We start from the raw sequence: 26,371 nt of genomic DNA on the forward strand, positions 1-26,371 counted from the left end.
ACAATATTCTTTTAATCCACTGTGGACTAAGCGCACAATCGTAGCACCTGTGGAGGTGGGGGCGTTCCCCGAGGCGGCCTATCAGCCGCCAGGCTGACCTGTTAAAGGGGATGGTGAGTGCAGAGATGGGAAGGCGACGCACGAAAGGCGAGCAGGAGGAAAAGAAACGTGCGCAGCCAGCATAGTGGGAGGCGATGCAATCCACAGCAGGGCAGGAGTGTCCCTCTGCCTGCATCTGGAGGTGCTACGATGGAGGCCGTGTTCAGGTGTGGAGTGGGGCGGGACTGTGATGCTGTCAGGAGGAGACAGGTCTGCCACAGGAGCCCCGCCCCCTTGTTCTTCTGGCCGGCGTGGTTTCCATCCCTGAAGAGAAATTCCTCTCCTGTCTCAGATAAGGAACATTTGCCCGCGTGTGGCTGGACTGTGGGATTATGGGAATTTTGGTATATGGAAACATTTGTTTAGCCTTTGTGTTGACAGTGTAGAGTTATTTCTGCCGGCAGGGTTTTTAGCGTGTTGAGACTCTTTTTATTGTATAGGCGGATTTTAACCTATAACTCTGGTTGTGTCTGTTTCCATGGAAATAAATGGTGTGTTTAAGGCCAACTTAGTGTCTGTGCCCTGAGCGCTGACCCACTCACTCCCCTTCTACTTGTATGCGAACGCACTTTGAGGTGCAGATTTAGATCCACCACTTTTAGCGGCTCCACTAACACTGAAGCCTCACACAGGAAGTCATTTCCATGTGCCGTTTATTTACTTTCCGGCTCTTTGAAGCTTCACTGCCAAATGTGGAGGAAAAGTTTTATCTGGAGCTCTCTGCAGCATGTATAAACTGATATTAATCTTTAACAGGGCTGTCGTTGTTTTCAAACGGCTCAGTTTTTGCAGTCCAGATTGCAACATGAAAGCTGTGTTTTCAAAAAGCTCAGTTTTCCTTGACCAAAAACGCCGTCTCAGTGTGGAGGCCAAAACGGAGAGAAAAAGGAGCTTTTAGAAGGAAAACGTATCAGTATGGACATGGCCTCCGTCCTCTGCTCTGATCGGCTTCAGCTTTCTCTGCACCTCTGAAACCTGCTGCTGTCTGTACACCTCAGGCTGTGTTTGCTGTTCTCTCAGATAGTCAGGTGGAGGAGGGGGCGGAGTCTGTCCGGCTGCCTGAGGACACTCGGGTGGAGTGGTGGCACCGTCCTGAGAAGCCTGACAAACCAACACGTTCTCACTCCCAACTCGTCAAATGTGTGACGCATGGTCAGGCTCCCTCTGCTTCACTTATCGACGCGCAGGGTACCCCCCTCGCGTCGAGAATTGACGTGCAGGGTCCTCCTATTGAATACTATAGAGCTCCCTAAACGTTGTTTATTGACGACAAGAGATTGCCGCGGAAGAGCCTGTGATTTCCGAAATCACATTGTAGTGACGTGTACTGAACACAATATATTATATAATGTAAACAACTACCTGAGAAACATCAGATACAGCAGATAAATTAATTATAGGCTATTACTTTTGTATCGTTTATTGCATTTATGGAGGGAGAGGTGTATGCTGGGTAATGGCACAGCTAGCGACACGGTGACTTTATTCACCCGCTTCGGCTGTTATCAGTCCATACAATGGGCGTTATTAGCACAAATCAGTCCCATAGATATGGGCCATCCACCTGCTAGATTGTTCAGAAGGTTGTTATCATCCATCCAGATGGAGGATCACTAACAGGAGCGTGGAAGACTCCAGAATCCACTCTGGCTGGAATCCGGTGGATACAGCAGTGTTACAGGTAAGACCATTTCAACGGTCAACATTTATAAAATGACTATTAAAAGTCAGCGAGTGTCAATAATGTTAATGTGGTTATGTTAGTAATACAGCGAGTGCTAATATAACAGCTTTAAGATGCATTTGTAGATATTATTACGTGTTTTACCGTCTTTATGGTGCTAGCTTAAAGTTACGGTGTAAACGTTAGCTTATATTGTAGTAAAGCTGTTACTGTTTAAACGATGTTAGGACAGAAATATTAGCTTCTGTCATGACTGATGAAGTTACTAGTTAATAAAGTTTCCAGTAAAGTGATTAATCGCAGCCACAGATTGACAGTAAATATCCCGATTAGCTTCAATGCATCTGTAATAAATATGTGCAAGTTTCAGTGCTTCGTTTAAACTGTATGATACTTATACTGACCCAGGGTCAGTGTAAAATACAATCCTAGCTGTGTGAACAAAGCCTGGCTCCTTTAATCCTGCATGACAAACCTCAGGATGCAGGTTATTATGACTCTTTCCTGCTGGCACACCTGTCACACCTGAGAGTCAGCTAGAAACTTACAGTGACGTGGACATCATGCAAAGACTGCCAGACTCTGTAATACTGTAAATGATCAGTGACTCAGGTTAACACTAAACTTTAAACAGTCCCTCTGTGTCTCTGTGTGTGCTGAACATCTGGAATCAGATTGAGTCAGGCTGCATCAGCTGAATCTGTTATATGTAAATATCAATATTTTTTTTCAGGTGTGGGGATAATATGTAAGACTGCAGTGAAGCGATGTACCAGATTAATCCCTGGCCAAAGGTATTGTACTTAAATCAGACTACTGATCCAGCCACATCAGCCTTTTGTGAGGTCTGTTTAAAGTAGACTTAAAATGAACTGCAGGTTCCTGAGAGGTGGACTGTGAGCACAGAAACACATGTTCATACATACAGCTGTAGCAAGCTTACATTAATTTTAAATAGATTTGTTACTCTGATGTCTGTCTCTCTGTTAGTCCTCTGACAGACTGGTACCTGTCCAGGTGTGCTCTATCTATGACTACTGGGACAGGCTCTGGCTCCTGTAATAGAAATTTTCTGTTATTCTCATTTAAAGTATTTAAGTGCTTATGCACATGCTTAGTTGTGACACTGTTATAGACTGTTCAGTGAAAGTTTCTAAAACTAGATGAACTTACTTCAGCATCAGCAGTTTGAGAAAACAACTCCCTTTACAGGTGCTGATAAGGCCAAGGGCACAAAACAGCATAACCATTGATCTGTTAGGTTTCATAGCGAGACGCGTGAAGTGTGGTACGATCAGTTTGTAACTTCCTGTCTCTTCCTTGGAATGCACAAAGGAGTGGGAGCACGACTTCTGTGGCAGAGCTGACATGACTGAACTGTGATGTTTGATGTGTTTGGCTCTCCTGCGCACAGTAATAAATAGCTTGATCACAGCTCTTTCTGTGTTGCAGACTTTATTTAAAAAATTCCACGACACCCCCCACCCCCCACCCCCACCCTCCCACTGTGAACATGAATTGAATATTCAGAAGACATTTGTTTAAATACTTCTAGAAATCTGAGCTGTTGTGTCCTTGGATTGTGTGGTAATAATATTAGAGCTGGCAATCTTTCTTACTGAATCTCTACTGTGAGTCATGTTACCTGAGATTAATTCTATGTTTACCTGACAGCCTGGACACATGTGCTGTGTGAAGGATGTAAATCAAATCAGATCTTAACTGCTTACATTTAAGGAGCCTGGTCATATTTAATTGTAATATGAACCAATGATTTTCTGATTGCTGATTCCAAGAGAGTCTTTGTGGAAATCCTGTTTGGCTTTTTGTCATTTTAATTCTCTTTTCCGTTTGCCAGAACAGTTCTCCACAGTCACTGTCCACATGGGTCAGTGGGACCAAGCAGCACTCTGCTAATGTGGGACTCTGACCAGCAACATCCAGCAAGACCCAGGCAGCGTTTTCCATCTCCCAGCTGGAGTTTTTTTGTTTGTCTGTGACGGGAGAGTCAGATTTTTGTTGAGGCTGGAGGAACAGCCTTACACTTGCAGAGGTAAGTCAGTTTGTAGAGATCCCTCCCATCCTGACTTTTATGCGCTAGATTTCATATCTGAAACAGTAACATTTCACTGACTGCTGCTTATATCACAGGTTAATACACGCCACTGATCCCTGATGGGAGAATCATCACCTCTGCCAACAAAGAAGCCTGGTGGATATTTGTTTACAGTCTGATGATGGGACATCATGCTCTGCATCTTCAAAGTTTGTCTCTTGCTTATTATTGATACACAGTAATGTGAAGCATGCTTATATCTAGTATAACTCGACCAACCTGGTGCTCTTCATTTATGGAGGCTGTTGAGTCTGAATGTTGGATGTTGTGTATCTCGTGTTCTCTGGGCTTTGTTGTCCTCAGTCTGTTTGCAGGATCAGAAAACAAAACCAGGAGACCTGTAAATGGTTCTTCTCCAATTGGATGATGATAAGACTGTGACACGGGATGCCACCTTTAGTCTTGTGATGAAGCAAAGCTCAGGAAGAAGTGTGATTAAATGGTACCCACATGTGTGCTGCTGAGAAGGATGTACAGGGGCACCTGCAGCCAAATCCAAGCCTCCTCAGGTTAGTTGTAGTTGCAGAATGCTTTAGGACTGAGACAGCTGAGGCATCAAATGTTTGATGAAATGTATGAAAAACAGAAGTTTCTTCCCTGTAATTATCACTTTTTAAAATCTTTAGCAACTTCAGGTCTGTCAGCGTGCTGAGGTCACAGAAACAAGAAAAGCAGCTTCAGACTTCAGAGTGTTGTTTACAGTTTTCTGTCATCATGATCTCCCCTGAAGTTTATCACTATTAGGCAAGCAGTAAGTCCACAGTACTGTAATGATGATTCTGACTTTGGTCATGGTTGCATAATATTTTAATAATATACAATTATTTTTTGTAATATTTTTTTATGTTAATCAAAAATTTACTTTGAAATTTGTATTTGAGAATGAAGAATGTGACAATATATTTTTGTTCAATATTTAATTTCTTTCAGTTGCAATTGTTAAGTAAAAGAATATTCTTATAATTTAGCGAACTAATTTATCAAAAATATATATACATATATCTGTATTAGTTTTAATACATTAATTTGACACCTGTATTGAAAATACCATATTGTATTCATACAGAATCAGTATGGTATCATTGTTTGTCTGATTGCTGAGAAACTAAGAGCTAGTTTGATCTGTTTGGATCTAAAGTATCCAAACTCGAGCTCTAATGTTTCTTCACCCTTGTGTGTGTGATATCTTCTTTCCTACATGCTGGCAGAGCAGAGCAGCAGTTTGTGCTCACAGATGGAGACGGTGTGGAGAGACGGTGGTGTTTCCTCAGAAGAACAAGCAGAGTCACAAAGGGCACCAGTCTATCTCACCACCTTGACTTGCTGACTGATGCTCGTCTGCACTGCACAGAGGAAATCAGCTGACCGAGGTTTGTCCAGTGACGTGTTATGAAATGTATATTTGTTTTATGCTTAAAGATATGTTTTTCTTGACAGAGGCTCTGCAGAGGTTAGACAAAGCAGAAAAAATATGTGCTTTACATTTTACTGTGATTTACTGGGATATTTGTTGCCTGATGTTCAGCAGGAATGGAGAAATGGAATCAAAGGGAGATGTTTTTGATGTTTTTGTAATGATGTAAGTAAACCTTCAATATTATTTATTTGCTTGGTTATATTAGGAGTGTTTCTGAGTGAGGGAGAGAGGAGTCATCATCCAGGTAAAGTGACGTGGATCAGTGGATACTTGTCTCCCCTTTAAAGGAGATACTCTTAGAGAGAGACGATCCAAGTCATCCTTAAATGTTAGTGCTTTCAAATACACAAACATTTTTAAAGGACAAAAACAAACATCCAACTTTGACTGTAACACAAAATAAATCTTTGCATGTGTGTTTTCAAACTCTCAGATGGGCAGGATATCACTATTGGACTGTCTAACCTGCAGGAGCAGCACTGAATAACCACCACACATGAGCATGTTCCTGCAACATTCAGCATCTGATCTGCCATCTGTGTGCTTCTGCTTTTGGTAAGTAGAGTTACCTAACTACAGTAACTAGAAACACATGCCATCCATTTCTAACGGCCTGGTTACTTCCTGTCAGTTATTTTAGAAACCATGTGGTCACCTGACCTAACACTGTTTCTTCTTCTTCCCCTTAATGTTGAAGTGTCAAATGTCAAACAGCTGGAGAGGAAACTACACCAGTGTACTGGGATGTTTCACCAACACGTGCCAGATGCTGTTCCTTCATGGTGACATCACCAGAGACAGCCCCGCCCACCTCAGGACCTCGCCATTGATCATGATGATTATAATGATGACAGCGAGCGGAACTAAGACTGTAAAAATCCACGACCAGAATGTTTAGATGCTTTCTAATTATTAATGAATACTGAGTTTTTGTCTCTCTCTCTCTCTCTTTTTTTTTTTTTTTTTTTTACCTCATTTCTTACTAACAAAGTTCACCAAACTCACACAGTTTACATTCTGTATGTTTCCATCTTTACCAGCCACACTCTTAACTGCAATTAAGAAAATAATCCGTAGAAATCATCATTTTTCTCTTTTGTAATTGATGATAATTCAGTGAATATACTGCGCTGCCTCCTGTTTGAATTCACTGTATGTTTGACCCTGTAGACTGTTTAATGGACTGCTTGTCTTCCTGTTTGTAACCGCCGCCTGTTTTTGACTAAAGATTTGATTTCTGACTGTAACACAGCCTCTGCGTGTCCTCCCTTTGTGTCTTCTTCCTCTGTGAATGTGTTGCATGTGTCACAGATTCATTTTATTAACAGCTTTCCCACAGTCAGTTGCATCAGCATTCATTCACAGCACATTTCAGAAGGATTCAGATTAATACAGTGATCTTACAGTCAGAATTATCCTGACAGACTGCCACTGTAAATTATCTTTCATCAGGTACATTTTAAAGTTCAGTATTTCAAAGCAGGAGTTATGAAGAATCATATTGGTATTAGGACTGTAACAATATGTACTAACAAAGTCAAAGTTTTTTAATTATGCTAGAATTTTGGAAGAAAATCAACTTTTATTGTATTCCGCATATTAATTATTCTGAAATAGAGATGGTGACCCTAACTGTACAGAAGCACTAAACAACTGACAATCTAACAAACATAATTGGCCTGAGCCGTCATGCACAGTGAGTCTGATCCATTGCTGTGAGAATATGATAAGCATGTTTCTGGTCAGTTTGGAAGAAATAACATCACAATGTTGATCTTTTTTTCAATATTCCTTCTCTTTTACAACATAAACTGTGATCAAAGCTTTATAGGTTTGTAGCTTAACCCTATTCGCTGGAACGTTGAAGACAATGTAATTACACAGCAAAGCAAGACACGAAGTAGGCAGAGTTCTTTATGTTTCTCGTGTACGGGAGAGGACTGGACAAACGCCGTTCCTTCGCTTGACCCCAGTTGCTCTCGTCCGCTCTTCCGTAACACTGCTCGTTTATTGTGGTCACATGAATATACATAGGTTCATTAACATATGACATCTACATACACACAAAGAGTACCTTGCCTGTACGTTGCGTGAGCATGTGTGTGTGTGTGTGTATATATGTGAGGTCAGAGTGTGACCCCATAAAGACTTCCCTAAACCTGCTGGTCTGGAAGTCCAGCAGTTCATCTAAACAAAAGGCACTTAGCCTAAAAACAGATATACGTGTGTTTGCTATCAGTAAGAGCAGATATAACCTCTCCCATGCTCCCAGGATGTGGGTGTGAATGCCAGAACACTCTGGAATGCACACAATGCCTTTGCAGAGTATTAAGAATCAAACCTCTACCAACATGACATTGATTATAAACTCTAAGCATATATGAGTAAATATTTCTAAGCATAAATGACAACAGGGGCGATTCTAGGATCAGAGCTTTGGGGGTGCTGAGCACCCAGAGCTGCCCAGCCAGGCAAGATAAACTTTACACGTCACAATGAGACTTCTTCCCTGTCTCTGTGAGTCCCTGCATCCTTAAATGTCTCCAGTTGTCCCGAGTTCCCTCTGACTGTCTCCTTGGTGCATTTAAACCCCTGTTCCTCCCTGTCCTCATCGTCTGTTGTCTTCATCTCCGCTATCAGTCATCATAATTTTACCATCTCTGTGCAAGTCTGCAAATTTCTTTATTAAATCATAAGATTCTTAAATTCATCAAGTCTCTCTGTGCCTGGGTCCTCGTCACAAAACATGACATCACCGTTTTGTACATTTTAACACAACCCCCACATTTGTGAAAGAAAAGCAAAACACTTTTTTGAGAAGTCTGTAACAAAACCATCAAATCTGATAAAGGTTATTTAAATGATGCTCATAGTGAGTAAGAAGTAAACTGAGTGCATGTTTTGGACAGAGATTCACTTTTAATGCGTATGTATAATATAATACAGATTGTAGAGATTAAAAGGATATTTTGCTGTTATTATTTGCTGCTATTTTTATGATCAGTATTACCATTCCATTAATTATTAATATTGATAGTGCATTCAGATGTTTAAACATATTGGCACCCAATTAAGCTTTTATTACAGGTCCAAGAAGAACCACTTTAAACTGTGGAGTTGAATCTATAATTTTAAATGTTTTTCAGTGCTCCTATATAATAATCTTAAATGTTTCTGTGTAGACTGCAGGGACAGGAGATACACTCTGTGCCAAAATAAGACAGGAAGTTACATGTTTTTGAAGTTGCATGCTTTGCAGAAGTGAAACTGAAAGCCGAGTCTGAGTGCAAGTATTTTGAGCAGGTTATTTTATTATGCATTTATCTTTGACTAAGCTTTGATTAAGCTTTAAGTAGTTGTATTAGATTGGAACATTTGTTTTATACATTTTACATATAAGTCAAGATCGGCACACACAGGATGGCCTTAGCCTGGTTGCTTAAGCTGAGGTCAATCAAAGTGCAGTGTGAGGATCACACATGTACAGACATATACACATACACACACATAGTTTCAGTACATGCTGGCCTTCTGTCTGGTGGAAAGGTTACGAGGTTTAGCTGATGAAGTGAAGGGTGAAATAAAGGGCAGCAGAAGCTGACACACATACACATACATATAAGTAGACTCATTTAGTAGGTAAGAGTTTAATTATGTTTTGCTTGCGACTGCAAAGTTGTGCATAAGTGACAGTTTGTGCAGAACGTGGACCTGATGTTCCAGAAGATAAGCCTGGGCAGGATGGTGACAGGAAGCACCTGGGGTCGAGCCGAAGACAATGTTCTTTTTTAAAACTGTGTTCAAAGTTAACTGAACGGTTGTGGTTTTGGAGTGACGTATGCTGTATTGAGACTGCCAACCCTATAAAGCCTTTGTCTGACTATTGTAAGGTAGTTCAACACTGCACAGTGTTTGGACTCCGCACGTGTGTACATTAAAATGTCGTCTAATTGCACCAGCCCGGATCTGTGGTTATTTTGGATTCCTCCTCAATATCTGAACCTTAACAAGATACATAAAAAACACTCCCAAAACAGAATAAATTATTACAAAATATTAATAAAAAACTATAAAAATGGAGGCAACTTTGCCTGTGGTAGAATGTATACAATGTATGAAAAAATCTTTACTGCAGATACTAATTTAACTAATTTAATAATACTAATCTTGTGTTGTAAGATTTATGAGTTTCATGCTTTTATAGTGGTACTTGGGAGAGCTTGACATTTTTCTCAGGTGGTACACACTGTAAAAAGTTTGAGAAACACTGATAAGTGTTTCTCTGCCGCATAAGTCTGTATGCGGCAGTCAAACAGACAACTGGACAGTCCAAAAGTTGGCCTACCTATTACTGGCTGAGGTTTTAGTAGAGTTGTGGCTGAACCACATAAAAATATATCATTAATTTTAATCTCCCCAATCAATGATAATGTTATGTTGAAATGTTGTTAAAGAGGGTCAAAAATGTTTCAACCCAGTTTGTTTTGCAGATTCTGTATAGCAGCTTTTATATAGGGAGGACACAACTTCCTGATTGTATGATTAAAATCAGGTTTTTTCTCTTTGTCAGTTTAACAGTTTCTGTTTTGCCCGTCACTGTTCCCTGTCTGTTTTCTTACCTGCTTCTTCCTGATCTTGTACTTTCTCCTCACGTTCCCCTCTTTCCTCTCTCCCTCTTTGGACTGACAATCATACACAAATAGATTGTGTTCAATTAGATGAAAAATTACATTAATATGAATTTTTTTTTTATTAAGATCACTAATGAAAAGTCCTCTCTCAGTGTACTTTCAACCAAAAGGCAAATAACCAAACCACATGAACATCTAATAAAAGATATAAAATATTGAAACACTGATCCAACATTATCCTTTATTGATGGATCATTTGTTCTTACACTTTTACCTGAATGTGGCTCCTGTTTTTGAAAAACTTCCTTATATCCATTATGAACCTGGCTGTCTCTCTCTACACACACACACACACACACACACACACACACACACAACAGGAGTTATAAGGTTAATGGGCATTCAGTCAGTTAGCTAGTTAGTATCCATTTCAAACAGGACAGTGGTAACAACAGCAGGCTACGGACAATTTTAAGTTTTAGATTTTAAATAGGCTGTATACATTTCAGTGGGAGCAACAGGACGGTCAAATGTCGCTGATGTTACTACAGAGTAGGACGGATAGTAGGGTAGCAAACATCATTGGAAAACACGTTTTCAACACTGCAGGTTACCTGGTGTAAGGTTTTTCAGCTAAAAAGAAACATGACTCCTATCTAACTACATAAAGAGTAACTGAAGGTTAAATGCTGCTAATATGTCCTGTTTTAATCCAGGCACTCCACCTCCGCTCCGCTGCGTCTCAGCTACCATCGCTCTGGCAGCAACGACCCTAGAGCCAGAGTGGGGGCGAGCTGGAACAAACCATTTTGGGAGGGGGGAGGGGTTATCTATACTTTTGTTGTTAAAATGTTCCGTCTCAACCAAGTACTGTATGCTTTTTATATTTTTAGTAGTGTGTCACACAAACAGCAAATATTGTCAAAAAAAGTAAGAAATATTTGGGGGTGCTTTGATTCATTTTGGGGGTGCTGAAGCACCCCCACAAATGGGCTAAAATCGCCCCTGAATGACAACAATACGAATCTAACAAAGCTACTTATGTTCACAGCATGTAATAATAGTGACAGTCCAGGGCATTGTGGTCTGTTGAGCTAGGGTTAGGGTTAGCAATTCAGACATACGTAATCAATATTACTCTTGCTGGATATAACAAACACCTAGGAATTTGTATTATAATTTGATTTTCATGATATATTCATATTCAGTATCGGTCCTTTTATATTATAACAGACTCAGTCTGTGGATTTATCAGAAAATGCGTGGAAGATGTCGTCCCAACCAGAACAGTTAAATCCTTCCCAAATCAAAAACCCTGGATTAACGGAGATGTTCGCACGGCGCTAGCGGCATGGAGCACCGCTTTTGCCTCCGCGAACACATCGGACTACAAACACGCACATTACCAACTCTGGAAGACGATCAAAGCAGCCAAACGTGAGTACAGGGACAGGATGGAGCAACAGTTTGACAACCCTCGGAGTATGTGGCAGGGACTAAACACAATCACAGACTTTACAGGGAAAACCAGCACACCGCAGACCACGGCCTCTCTGTGTGAGGATCTAAACGTATTCTACGCTAGATTCGACACAGCGAACACCATGAGACCGGACAGTCTGCGCACCGCGGATGACGTCAGTGCGCACACTGTGTCTGAGGAGGATGTGCGGAAGTGCTTCAGGAGAGTGAACGCACGCAAAGCTACTGGTCCGGACAGGATTCCCGGCCGCGTCCTCAAGTCATGCGCGGCTCAGCTGGCTGGAGTGTTTACACACATCTTCAACCTTTCCCTCTCTCTGTCTGTAGTCCCAGCCTGCTTCAAAATGGCCACCATCGTCCCTGTACCCAAATCCTCCACCATCTCCTCATTGAACGACTGGCGACCTGTAGCCCTGACCCCTATCGTGAGCAAATGCTTCGAGAAGCTGGTCAGGGACTTCATCTGCTCCGCACTTCCCGACTCACTGGACCCTCTACAGTTCGCATACCGCCACAACAGGTCCACTGATGATGCCATAGCCCTGACACTCCATGCTGCCCTGTCACACCTGGAGAAGAGAGACACGTATGTGAGAATGCTGTTTGTAGATTACAGCTCAGCATTCAACACCATCGTTCCCTCGAAGCTGGACAGGAAACTGCAGGATCTAGGACTGAGCAGCTCCCTCTGCAGCTGGATCCTTAACTTCCTGTCTGACAGACGCCAAGTGGTCAGACTGGGCAGCACCACCTCATCCCCCATCACACTGAACACTGGTGCTCCACAGGGGTGTGTACTGAGCCCTCTCCTGTACTCACTCTACACCTACGACTGCACGGCCACTAACAACTCCAACATCATTGTGAAGTTTGCGGACGACACTACAGTGGTGGGTCTTATCACCAACGGTGATGAGACGACCTACAGGGAGGAGGTCAGCGCCCTGACCCACTGGTGTCAAGACAACCATCTCACCCTCAACGTCGCAAAGACAAAGGAGCTGATAGTGGACTTCCGGAGGTGCAGAGGAGTACACACCCCCATCACCATCAACGGCGCCGCTGTGGAGAGAGTGAGCAGCTTCCGCTTCCTTGGTGTACATCTGGCTGAGGATCTCACATGGTCAGTACACATAAACAAAACAGTGAAGAAGGCGCAGCAGCGCCTCTTCTTTCTCAGGAGACTGAAAAGATTCGGCATGAGCCCCCGCATCCTCAGGACCTTCTATCGCTGTGCCATTGAGAGCACCCTCACTGGATGCATCACCACCCGGTATGGCAACAGCACCGCTTACAACCACAAAGCTCTCCAGAGAGTAGTGCGGTGCTCTGAACGGATAATTGGAGGTGAGCTTCCCTCCCTCCAAGACATCTACAGGAAGCGGTGCCTGAGGAAAGCGGGGAGGATCATCAAGGACTCCAGTCACCCCAGCCACAAACTGTTCAGACTACTTCCATCAGGAAGGAGGTTCTGCAGCATCCGGTCCCGAACCAGCAGACTGAGAGACAGCTTTTTCCACCAGACCATCAGACTGCTGAACACGTCATAGACACCTCATCCTCACTACTGGAACTTCAACATTATGCACTCCATACTGTACATTAATGCCACTGTTTTGCACATTTCCAACCTCTGTATATTTTATATATCTTATTTTATTGTTTACTCTATTTCATTTGTAAAACATGTATATACACACTATATACACACTCACACACACACGTAGAAAAACATATTTAGTATACACATTCAGTAATGTATATACCTTTATATATCGTACATATATTTATTACTTTTTAGATTAGCCATTTTTATATTTTGCTTGTTGCACGTTATTGTATTTTGCACAACTCTGTTGCTTGTGAAGCTCGCACACAAGAATTTCACTCGCATGTACTGTACCAGTGTACCTGCACATGTGACGTGACAATAAAAGTGATTTGATTTGATTTGATTTGATAACCATGTATCCACCAGGGCTCATGGTGGGGCAGGGCTCTGTCCTGGGATGCTTGAGTACAAGGTAATGTACACTAGGGCTGCACGATTTTGCATAAAATGAGAATCACGATTTTTTTGCTTAGAATTGAGATCACGATTCTCTCACGATTTTCTTTTCCAATATAAATATTTATTGCACTTATTAACTGCACATCAACTTCGTAACAGTTGAAACTGAACATAAAAACAATAAATAAACATAAAAACAACAAATGTCTCACATTTTGTGGTTTCCGCAAAATGTTGTACTGCTTGAAATTCTGTCTCCACCGTTGCTCGACACTGCGTGTATAGAGCAGGTAGTGCAACAATAGAAAAATAGTTGCGGGACGGCACTGTGTAGCGTTTATCTAGGGTGTTGATCATTTTCCTAAATCCCTCGTTTTGCACAGTGTTGATGGGAGCCATATCTTTAGCCAGGTGATAAGTAATAGCCTCCGTAATTTCTTTGTGCCTGCGGGAGTTCGACGTGTATAGGGAAGCGCTGTATAAGGTTCCCGTTATTGATGTTTGGCTGGTTGACCGGGACGAATTTTCTCCTGTCACTTTCTCGTCATCCCTGACGTGTTCTCCATTGTTTTTTCCTGCCAATTTGAGCATCACGGCACAGCTTCTGTATCACGTGGTATAAGGCTCCGCCCTTGTCCTTTGTTGAGCAGGAAGAGGGAGCGCTTGTTTTCATGCAGATTACGTTCCAGATCAAAATGCGGTACAATCGCTGTCGGCTTTGGGTTTTTTTTGTTGTTGTTGTTTTTTTTAAATCGTTGTCATTTGGAAATGAGATCGCACATAAGTATGAATCGAGATCGCGATTTTCTAACGATTAATCGTGCAGCCCTAATGTACACCCTGACCAGGTATCCACTCTGTCAGAGTTGTTTTCAATATTTGGTTAAAAATATGAGTGAAAACAAAAATCCAACTAGGATTCTTGCGTATGATGGATGAAGTCTGTCTTTGACTGTATTGTCCAGCTGATCCATCAAACCCCCAGCAGGTGAACCTTATTCATGACATAACACAGTAACAATGTAAAGAAATTAAACAGCAACAGTCTAAATGTAAAGTGCATTCTAAACTCCTCTTCAATAAAGTATATGGATGTGCAGTGAGTCATTCAGGACTGTAAAACGTGAACTACAGAACCCAGAGTCTTCATCATTAAATCTCTGGTTGCTTCATTTTTGTATCCTATATCAGATACTTTAAAGGTTTTAGTAAAGTTGCATTCTCATGGTGAGGCAAAGTGTTTTATGTGTGTGTGCGTGTGTGTCATGAACGGCTGTAAAAGCCCTTTAATTACAGAACAAAGCGGGGTTTGAGTTCGAGTTACGGCCGACTGTCGCTACTTCTAAACGGAACGCAGCCTTCCTACGGCGGACAGCTAATAACAGGAATCGGACGCGGTCCACCCTAGTCCACAGCAACCACCATAGCAACCGCCTAGCATGACTTTAAAAACATATTCTGTCTTCATAACTATCAAAAACGTGAATGATTTGCAAAGCGTGAAAGTGTTACAGCTGCAGAGAGCTATGGCGGTATCTTTGGAAGCTGTTTACATAGCTAATAATATACGATGTAACCATGGAGACAGTCAGTCACGTGAGCTAGCGGTGCATGTTTACTACAGTGAATAAGGTGATAGTGTGCACAGCGTCCACACGCTGCACAGGGTAAAGACATTACTTCAATATTGTTTTATATTTATATATATTTGCCTTCTGTTGACCATCACCTCAGGTTCACCATTACAGTTTCAGCATACAAATGCACACTGTCTAAATATGAACACATTCAAAAAAACTCATGTCTCAGAAATAACCACAGCTGTTCATGTTTGTCATTATAGTTTTATTTGTAAGAAAATTGTGAACTTCATATTGTTTATCTAATCAAAGAACATTTGACAAGTCTGAGTCATTTCTTTGCCCTATGAGAGCTGGAATAAATATATATCCTGACAGTTACAGTTGAAACAGTAGAGACAGGTAGAAATGGGATCAGATTAATCTTTGCTTAGTCAGATACCTCCTGTGTTCAGTCCATCATATTAAAAAACAAACAATAGCACGATCCGTGTGATTTTGCATCCATTTCCAAATTGTAGTCAAGCAGCCCAGTCTCATACATAGGTAACAGAAATGTCTCTAATGTAGACGTGTACAGTGTAGTGTAAGCATTAAAAGATCATAAAGGAAACACTAACATTTATGTGAAACTAATTGTAATAAAAAATGAACAGGTGATTTACAGATTTAAAAAGAAAGAATCTGAAAACAACACTTTTTTGGTCTAAGTGGTCAAAGCAGAAAACAGAACTGATGTTCAAGAACAAACCGTAGCTGCTCTAATATTACACATCTCCATTGTTGTGGTGAACAGACATGTTGCTTTTAAAACCACATGCAGTGTGTGACCATGACTGTCCACTGAGACCATGAACGCCACTTCGCTGAAGTCTTCTTCTTCTTCTTCTTGCCATCAAAATGGAAGCAGACAGAGCACGAGCTGCTTTGATCTACTGAAAGGAAAAAGCAGAACATCTGAGCTGAAACCATTAAGATAGAAACAATCGCTCAATGCAGTCTCACGTTTGTAGTCATTTAACTTCCATCCATTCATTTAATTCAGGAAGAAGAAATGTCAGGTTGGTGCAGGCTGGCATTTGGTCCCATGCTGTCTTTAACTAAATGACTTGGTTCACTTTATGGCTGGGCTGTATGTGGGGTTATATCATGTTATTTAGGCAGGAGTACCTGTCCCCTGTTAGGCTTAGAAAGTTTCTCCATAAGTAGAGTTTCTAACTCTTATAGCACATCTGTGGCTGACAGCTATTTGATGGCTCTTTTTACCCCACACTGGTTGTGAGTGTGTAAATAGCCCCACTAGTTCTTTTGGGTTGCAGTTAACTTGGGAGGAAGGGGTGGGTCTGCCATGACTAGATGAATAACAATGATCTGGGATACATAAATTTCATAATGCATGCATATATCTCTATCAATTAAACCTGGTCTGAGTGCTGCCATTTTTTACATTCAGTTATTTCTCTTAGAAATGTTGGATCTAAATAATGTGTTACAGTTAAAGTGTAGAGTTACTTATCAATACTTATCAGTTTATAATCAGCATAACACTGAGGCTTTTGTTTTACTCTATTTGTTCTTTGCATATAATTCCATTTCACAATTCTCCAGGGGGACCCAAATGGCCAGCAGCATCCCTAACTGTGAGACTTTATAACAGCTAGGGCTGCTTCTAATCCCCCCATCCCCCAACCAACCCCACCACCACCCCCTCACCCAGATGGACATGGTGTAATAATGTAGTATGCAGTGGGTTTGCCTTAGTGCCCTAATAGGTAGATGATGTACAATGCAATGAAATCAGTTTTAGTAATTAATTGTGATTTAGTGTCCTCTTTTCGTTGTTCCAGATGTGGGGAGGCAGATGGACCTTCTCGGCGACAGTGTCCCCTTCTTTTGGATTGTTGTTGTTTTTTTTCTTGTTTTTTTTCAATGTGCCTTTGTTTAGCACAAGTGGTAGTTCTTGGGTTGTTCCAGGAATGGTTGTTTTTTTGTCATTAAAATTCATGTTACTGAGTGAAACAATGTCTCCTGTCTTATAAGTAAGACACACATCTACAGACTACTCATACACAACATATGATAGAGAATTAACATGATCTTGGTGTAATTATAATCAGGGGTTGACAGATATGACCCACAATCTTACAGTGAGTACACTTAATCCAAACTGAAAGTCTAGTAAGTATTCAGAAAATTTATGTTAAATTACACTTGAAAATTTAAATTTACATGTGATATTATGTAGTATTGACAGTGAATTTTAGTTTTGAAGCCAATATCTAGTTTTTTGATATGTTTTGACAGATAAATCAAATTATTTTGTGCTGTGTAATGTAGTATTACATCAAAGATGATTGAATATACAACTTTTTTACATCAAATTATGTTATGTGACCCAACTGTTAACTGTATATTTCCGTGGATTTAAGCATTATTATTTATATTGCCACATTCATTGACCTTGTTTGTAGGTAATTTCATTGTGTAATCACTTTAAATTTTCCTAGTTTAATGTCTAAAAGCACTTGGAAAAGGCAGAATCCCATGTAAATTTAGCGCAACAAACTCTATTTTCATTACGGAAAATAACCGTATTTTTATGGGACAGTTATTTCCGGTTATTTTACGGTAGTATTTTGGTGCCCCAGCTGCCGGAATATTACCGTTTTTTTAAGATGTTTTTTTTTTTCCTATTTATATATGATTTCATTGTTTAATCACATTAATATGTTCCTAATTTAATGTTTAGAAGCACTTGAAAAAGGCAGAATCCCATGTAAATTTAGCGCAACAAACTCTATTTTCATTACGGAAAATAACCGTATTTTTATGAGGAAGTTATTTCCGGTTATTTTACGGTAGTATTTTGGCGCCCCAGCTGCCGGAAGATCACCGTTGTTTTACGATGTTTTTTTTAACAGTGCAGGAAATCAGTCATTCGATCTTCTTGGATCCACATTGATGACATGGCACAGTCATCTTTAAGAAGGGAGACCGGAGGGTGTGTTCCAACTACAGGGGGATCACACTCCTCAGCCTCCCTGGGAAAGTCTATGCCAGGGTGCTGGAAAGGAGAGTTCGTCCGCTAGTCGAACCGCGGATACAGGAGGAACAATGCGGTTTTCGTCCTGGTCGCGGAACACTGGACCAGCTCTTTATCCTCTCGAGGATACTCGAGGGTGCATGGGAGTTTGCCCAACCAGTCTACATGTGTTTTGTGGACTTGGAGAAGGCATTCGACCGTGTCCCTCGGGGCATCCTGTGGGAGGTGTTGCGGGAGTATGGGGTGTCTGGCCCATTGCTACGGGCCATTCGATCCCTATACAACCGTTGCAAGAGTTTGGTTCGCATTGCCGGCAATAAGTCGGACTCGTTCCCGGTGGGTGATGGGCTCCGCCAGGGCTGCCCTTTGTCACCGGTTCTGTTCATAATTTTTATGGACAGGATTTCTAGGTACAGCCAAGTGGCGGAGGGCTTTCGCTTCGGTGGCCTCAGAATCTCATCTCTGCTTTTTGCGGATGATGTGGTTCTGTTGGCTTCATCAGGTGAAGGCCTCCAGCTCGCACTGGAACGGTTCGCAGCCGAGTGTGAAGCAGCGGGAATGAGGATCAGCACCTCCAAATCTGAGGCCATGGTTCTCAGCCGGAAAAGGGTGGAGTGCCCACTCCGGGTCGGGGATGAGTTCCTGCCCCAAGTGGAGGAGTTCAAGTATCTCGGGGTCTTGTTCGCGAGTGATGGGAGAAGGGAGCCGGAGATTGACAGACGGATTGGTGCTGCAGCTGCAGTGATGCGGACGCTGCACCGGTCCGTCGTGGTGAAGAGGGAGCTGAGTGTAAAAGCGAAGCTCTCAATTTACCGGTCGATCTACGTCCCTACCCTCACCTATGGCCACGAGCTGTGGGTAGTGACCGAAAGAACGAGATCGCGGATACAAGCAGCAGAAATGAGCTTCCTCCGAAGGGTGGCTGGCCTCTCCCTTAGAGATAGGGTGAGAAGTTCGGCCATCCGGGAGGGGCTCAGAGCAGAGCCGCTGCTCCTCCACATCGAAAGGAGCCAGTTGAGGTGGTTCGGGCATCTGACAAGGATGCCTCCTGGGCGCCTCCTGGGCGAGGTGTTCCGGGCATGTCCCACCGGGAGGAGGCCCCGGGGCAGACCCAGGACACGCTGGAGAGATTATATCTCTCGGCTGGCCTGGGAACGCCTTGGTGTTCCCCCGGATAAGCTGGAGGAGGTGGCTGGGGAGAGGGAGGTCTGGGCTTCTCTGCTTAGGCTGCTGCCCCCGCGACCCGACCTCGGATAAAGCGGATGAAGATGGATGGATGGATGGATGGCACAGTTACTTCCCATCCTGGTGTCACTGATGTGTCAGGGTTCCTGGTGTTCGCCAGGAACATGTCCGAGGTTTTTCTGAACGCAGCACAGTGTTTAGATGCGGATGGACTGCTGAGTCTTGTCACGTGGAGGTGGCTCTTCTATGTTGTGCATAGAAGAGCTCCACATTGTGAAGTGGCTCTTTGGTCTCTCCAATGTAGAGGTCTGGATCTGCACTGTACAGCAAACACCACTTCCACCTTTACATGGAGGAAGTGGAAAGAAAGGCTCTTGGCTCTTTTAAAGGGAGAGTACCCAGCCACTGGTACAGATATGTAGACGACACCTGGGTCAAAATCAAAAGACAAGAAGTGGAATCCTTCACTGCGCACATTAACGCAGTGGATAAAAACATCACGTTCACCAGGGAAGACACAAAGGACGACTGTTTGCCTTTCCTGGACTGCGCCGTGCACATTGAAGAGAATGGCAACCTCAACATCGAAGTTTACCGGAAGCCCACACACATGGACCAGTACCTCCTCTTTGACTCCCTCTCCCTCTGGAACACAAACTTGGAGTAATTAGGACCCTACACCACCGGGCAGAACATGTTCCCTCTAAGCCTGAAGGGAAAAAGAAGGAACACACACATGTAAAGGAAGCACTGAAAACATGCGGTTATCCTAACTGGGCGTTCATAAAGTCAGCAAAGAGGCACAGAAAAGAAGACCAGACACCAGCGAGGGAGGATAAGAAAGACAGACGCAACAACATTGTCATCCCCTATGTAGCCGGTGTATCAGAGAAACTCAGGAGAGTTTTCTCCAAGCACGATATCCCAGTGTACTTCAGACCCAGCAACACACTCAGACACAAACTGGTTCACCCGAAAGACAAAACTCCAAAACACAGACTGAACAACGTGGTGTATGCTGTACAGTGCAGTGAGGAATGCCCAGACCTCTACATTGGAGAGACCAAACAGCCACTTCACAAGCGCATGGCACAACATAGAAGAGCCACCTCCACGGGACAAGACTCAGCCGTCTATCTGCATCTAAAGGTCAAAGGTCACTCTTTCGAGAATGCCAACGTTCACAGTTTGGACAGAGAGGACAGATGGTTTGAAAGAGGAGTGAAAGAAGCCATTTACGTCCACTGTGAGCGACCATCTTTGAACAGAGGCGGTGGTTTATGACCATCCAGTTTTGAGATCCTTCCCAGACGCCTTAATGCCCACTCAAATCCTGGGCCATCTGACCTCAGGAATTCGCATGATAAGGTTTGTCTTTGTTGTTTGAGACACTGAATCAGGAACAAAAATGTGTTGTTTTAACAGAATAGCCTTCTTTACACCATCTACACATAACGGCCTGTAAATAACAGCTCACCTGCAGTCTGTAAGTTTATACCTGTGATTTCTCTACTTTGTTTCTCTGACATCCCAGTCATTTCTTAGTGTTTTTATAACACAAATGTTCTTATTAGACAAAGATAACACAAATAAACACAGCCTGCAGTTTGAAATGATGATGTCATTGATTAAGGCACAAAGGTTTATATTTTACCTAAGCTTAATAATCAGAATAATTCTCTGATCTCTTCAAATAAATGAAATCATACCTTTCTACTAAAACTGTTTCTGTTGGTCTCCACCTTTTCCTTTACCAGACCCTGCAGGATCCACCTGAGTGTCCCAGTCCTGGACCCTGTTTGTAACCAGGAGGATCCCAGGCCTGATTATTGTTGATGTATTATAAATATTCTTGTTTTATTCTCATTAAATAAATATGTGTATAAATATGTGGATTCATGTTTCAGTCCTGGACGTTGATGCTTGTTTGTTTGAAAGGACACAGATGGACCTTGTTTCCTTCTTTCCTTCCTTTTTGTGTCCTCTGTGCTTCATCTGCTGCTCTTCACTCTGTTACTTTGGACTGATTTCACTTATACTTTCTTTCCATGGTTTCTTTGCGTCACGCTGACAGCACGTGAACAACACGACATGTTTGATCTCAAAGAAGGAGCAGCATCCTCTCTCCACCCTGTTTCTCCATCTTCTACAACACCTGATTCATTCCAGTTTCTCTGCTTTCACTTTGATTCATGTCAACATGAAGCCTGAACGTCTGTGATGAACACACTATCAGCATCACTGACATGTTTCATCATTTAAAAACACTTCCTGTCACTGTGGTGGTTACAGTGACATCATGCAGTTTGTGTGTTGACCTCCAGAGGGCGACAAATCAGCACAGACAGAGAGCTCCATTCAAACTTTGCTGCCATCAGTAATAATTCTTCAAATATAATCATCAGTGTTTGAGCAGTTATGATATCAGGGACAATCTAGACATGTGTGACAATACTGAACATGTCACATGACACACCTTAAACATCATGCGATCCACTCTCAGTGTTGCGACTTCCATCCACAAATAAAGCTGCTGCCGGCTGAGTTGGTTTGAGCTGTGACTCGTCTCCAATAAGCCAAACTGAGCCCCACTTGTGTTTGTGTATTTACTTCAAAACAAAAAAACAAACTTTTCGCTTTCACTCAAATCAAATAGCGCATCTATGAACTTATATCGTTTGAGAACAGGACTGAAAGGTGACGTCAAATGACGTGCAAAAACCCACTCACCCAACGTCTCCGCTGAGAACGCCAGCATCAGGTAAATAACATGTGACCACATCCCCATGCAATCACCTGAGGTGCAGGGAAATCTAAACACCTGTGCCATCATAACAAATAAAACATAAACATTCACTTTGGCTCTTACACTCAGTCTGCACTTTCATTCATGACTTCAACAGGTTGAAATGAGCTTTGAAGAAACATCAGTTTAGTGCTGAAATATTCAAAAGCTGCAGGAAGAACAACAACAAAGTGATGACAGATGTGACGGATGTTTGTGTTTCAAACAGGAAAACCAGCAGGAATAAATCACGACCTGCCAGAGATTTGCGAATTTCCGAGGTTCTTTTGAACGCAGCACACAATGTTTCGATGCTCTCGAGTGTCCTCAAACGCCGCATTAGGCTCAAAGTTTACTTTCACTTCCTGAACTTTGTGGAGTGGAGCTTGTTGTTGGTGTGTGAAGAAACTGTAAGTTTGCTTTGTTTCCTCCTTTAACAGTTTGTCTTTAGGAACTTTACTGTTTGTTCAGCTCATGTTTGATTTCGTCAAAAAACAAACTGTATCTGTTTGTATTTCCGGTCTCTCCATTAAAGTCAGTGTGTAATGTTTTCCTGGCTAACATCAGCTGTGTGCAGCTTAGTTTCAGCACAAATCTGCCGCTCCATAGTTCACGGTAACGGACTCACAGCTGGACCAACGAGGCCGAGTGTGTCCGTCACTCTGAGCTACGTTCGTGTTTGTGTACTTGCAGTATGTCTGTGATCTCACAAAGTACAGAGGACAGAGGAGGCTGCATACGTGATGACGTCACAGCTCACCTGCAGTGTTTTGCTGTGTCCGAATTCAGGGGAAGGATGCTCATAAGGACACTACCTACCTACATCACAAGGTGGTGTCCTTAGAAGGACGGTAGTGATGTGTCGGTCGCGAACGAAATGGCTCTAAGAGCCGGATCCTTATCATGCGCCGTGGGGTTTTTTTTTCTTTCTCTCACCCGCTCTCTCGCACTTTTTTCCGCTTCACTCCGCATGTGAGCCTTGTGCTTTGCGCTGGGCAGAGGGGGGAGGGGCGGTAGTTACACTTGCAGTAGCACAGGAACAGAGCGGGAGGGAGAGACAGAGAAAGAGAGCCAGGGACAACAACGTCACATTAGAAAGGTATAGTAATCATCCACAACTATTTTCAGTTGCAGATGATAAAGGATTCAGAAAGTTTATTCACACAGGTCCATATGACAGAGAATATGCATCTTCTTTTTTTTGATATTGTAATTTATATTTAATTGTGTTGTGGTTTGCAGTGTTTTGTGTTGTTTCATTTTAAATTTGTTAAAAAGGAAAAAGCTGAAAATTTAAATAGTTAAAAGTTGAACTGTGACTAGTTGGTTTTTGTATTATATGATTTATTTATTACATTTTATGTGGAGTGAATAAATAAAAGTATATTTACGGTGGCCCCTACAGACAAAGCACGTACAAACTTCAAAACACGTACGAACTCTGAAGCACGTACAAACTCCAAAACATGTAAAAACTCCAAAACACGGAAGTGCTCCAGGATGCTAGGCGCAGTGTTGAGCTTTTGTTACCTAGTGGCTACACAAGTCAGCAAGTACCAACGACCAGATTTGGTGTGTGGTAGTAACAGGTAAATGAACATTTTTTTAATTATTTGAATATATATGAGTGCTTGTGCATAAATACACAAACAATACACATATGCTTTCAATTGTGTAATTTAAGTGATCTAGGTAGCTCTGTTTTGGAAGTTCAGTTAAAGCTAGAAAAGTGTTTTGGAGTTTGTACGTGTTTTGTCTCTAGGGGCCACCACATATATTTATATATAAACATATATAAATAAAACCACTTTTTTTACATTAGTAATTCCTTTTGTGCATAATTTTATATTGTTTTAATAACAAATAAATTAAAGCAACAAAACAACCTGAAGAGTTTGGTTCGGAGCCGAAAGAGCCGGTTCTCTAAAAAGAGCCGGAAATCCCATCACTAATGGACGGGTAGTCAGGAAGTGAGCGGCTGTGGACAGCCCCCTTTTTTTCCTCCATAGAAACTTTATTGAACAAACAATGAGTATCCAAAAATAACAGATGGGCTGTGGACAGCCTCCTAGCCATTAACTCCGCCCTTACTTGCGTGTTTTTCTGGTAGCTAGCGCCACAGCGTGAAAACTTTAAAATGGACCCAGAAATGTCGCTCTGTTGTTTGGACAATTTTAATTCTTGAGGAGCTAGAAAAGCCTTTTCGTCATCGCCCGCACGTTTCTTACCTTAGGCTCATCAGAGACTAACATATCTAGGTAAAATAATTTCCTTTAATCTACAAGCATATAGGAATTACTTAGCTTACTACATGGATAATTGAATCATTGCCGGCGTTGTGCCAAAAAGTGTTCACCTGCCAAAAACTGATTTCCAATGTTTCCGTGTGTAATATCTTTATGTATGTTGATAAATGGGACGAGGCGTGAGTTTCTCGAAATGGGTAATTGAGTGCAGCACGGATGAGTTCTCAGAACCTGCTCTTTGAGCACAAGAATGACAACATCACGGAATGTAAATTTGGATAACATCATAGGAAGCTCACGGATCTACAACGGGAGATTAAGAGACCAGTGTTGTTAGAACAGCTTTGAAATTCTTATGAGTTGCACAAAGGTAAAAACCATTATCATTTCATGCGGAGACCCCATCGGCGCCAGCTGTGGTCTCAAGGCTGGAGCTGAACAAAACACCCTGATAACGACTGTGTTAAGACTGTTCTTCCCATTCCACCACCTGGGTTGGCTGGAAGACTGTTTACTTAGCCTGGCAGGGTGAAGGACGCTGTCTCAGCTGAACTCTGGACATACACACACACACACAGACAGACATATACACATGCAGATGTACACTCATCACCCCTCCAAACGCCTTCAACGCTTATTCCCTTCCGATGCTGACGGTGGATCAAGGAGACCAGCGCATAGGCTGCAGGCCCGGATGTACTGTCTACATTGGCTGTCTCTCACCCTTTACCCACCCCTGTTGCTTGTGATGTGTTTCTTTGGTGTATTAAGAGTTTTTTCATGTGCTATGTGCAGAGGTGTTTTTTTCTGTTCTCAAACTGATCTCCCTGTTGGAGCTCAGTCTGGGGGGAGTTATTTTTTTCTCTCTATCTTTCCTCATGTGGTGCATTTTCCATTGTTATACCTCTCTGACCTGTCTTTCCCATGTGATGTTTGTTTAATGTATGCGCTGCCATTGCCTGCAATAGGTCCACAGCCTTAACATGAAATTTCCCCTTGTGGGACTAATAAAGGTATATCATATCATATCATAAATAGACTTTGGTGAACATGGTTTACTAAGGAGTTTTATATATACAATAATTACCTGTTGTTCATGTATCTTTATAACTCTGCTTACAATGTAGGTACAATTGATGTATTTGTTGCACTGTATGCTGTCCTCTTGGCCAGATTACTCTTAAAAAAAATAAATTTCTAATGTCAACAAGATTGTTTGTGAACTGGATAAATAAATGATATATAAAAGTCACTGCCAAAAACTGATTGCAACTTCTACCTTGTTACAGGAATGTAGCTGGTGGCTCAAAGTGACTTGATATCATTAATGAGGGACACATTTGATGTATATTTCACATATTATAGACCAACAAGTTATTTATAGCAGGTTAAATACAAGCAATCAGTTTAGGGCAAAAAACGGAAATCAGTTTTTGGCAGACGATCATTTTTTGGCACAACATCGGTCATTCTTACACATGTACTGTATTATATATTAGTGGTGTGGCAGCCGTCGAGTGAGCCAGCCCTGCAAGCATCCTAAAGCTCTCTTTGCAGACCACCCTGTGTGATTCTTCACTCGCTGACCAGAAAAGACAAACTGCAGGTTTCAGTTGCAGCAGTTGCTATCCACGTCTGATCTTGCTCGGGCCGATTCAGAAACACTGCCAGAGACTTCCTGTAATCTATTACAGTTGTTCACACAGGATTAACCTGAGTGACCTGTTCCTGGACCGTTTCTTGAACAACTGTAAATATTGTTTTTTCATCTTTACATACTGTGTATTTGAAATCTTCTTGTTTAATTGTTATTGTTATTTACTTTATTGCTATCAAATAAATATCCAAGTAATATTTTTCAAAGTTAGCGTTGTGTTCATACATGTTAAAAAATGCCTGTGAATCAAATTGAGTTCAGTGACAATTACTGTTTGTTTGAATAAATTTATTCATAAAATAACACCTTTAAACTAATTCAACAAATATAACATTGTAACAAATATATTCAAATAAATAAATGTCTCAATACATAACTCATTTTAGAACTAGAAGTGAAAACAGTCGGTCCATGCTCTCCGGGGCTCTTCTCTCC

At 41.9% G+C, this 26,371-nt stretch overlaps 1 long non-coding RNA gene across 7 annotated transcripts; it reads left to right on the forward strand.

The window, feature by feature from the left end:
- Positions 1-1,718: 1,718 nt before the first annotated feature.
- On the forward strand, positions 1,719-6,179 carry LOC102076392 (uncharacterized). Of its 7 annotated transcripts, none has more exons than XR_002063646.2 (9): positions 1,719-1,780; positions 3,642-3,836; positions 3,935-4,048; positions 4,203-4,408; positions 4,526-4,650; positions 5,108-5,269; positions 5,522-5,644; positions 5,750-5,871; positions 6,014-6,179. It is a non-coding gene; the product is annotated as an uncharacterized LOC102076392 (long non-coding RNA). The 7 variants fall into 7 exon arrangements; XR_003222067.1 differs by adding an exon at positions 2,517-2,577 and having other exon boundaries at positions 1,766-1,780; positions 3,935-4,408; XR_003222068.1 differs by adding an exon at positions 2,517-2,577 and having other exon boundaries at positions 1,766-1,780; positions 3,647-3,836; positions 3,935-4,408.
- Positions 6,180-26,371: the final 20,192 nt, after the last annotated feature.

The sequence above is a fragment of the Oreochromis niloticus genome, linkage group LG11 (genome assembly GCF_001858045.2).
Source record: "Oreochromis niloticus isolate F11D_XX linkage group LG11, O_niloticus_UMD_NMBU, whole genome shotgun sequence".
Lineage (NCBI taxonomy): Eukaryota > Metazoa > Chordata > Actinopteri > Cichliformes > Cichlidae > Oreochromis > Oreochromis niloticus.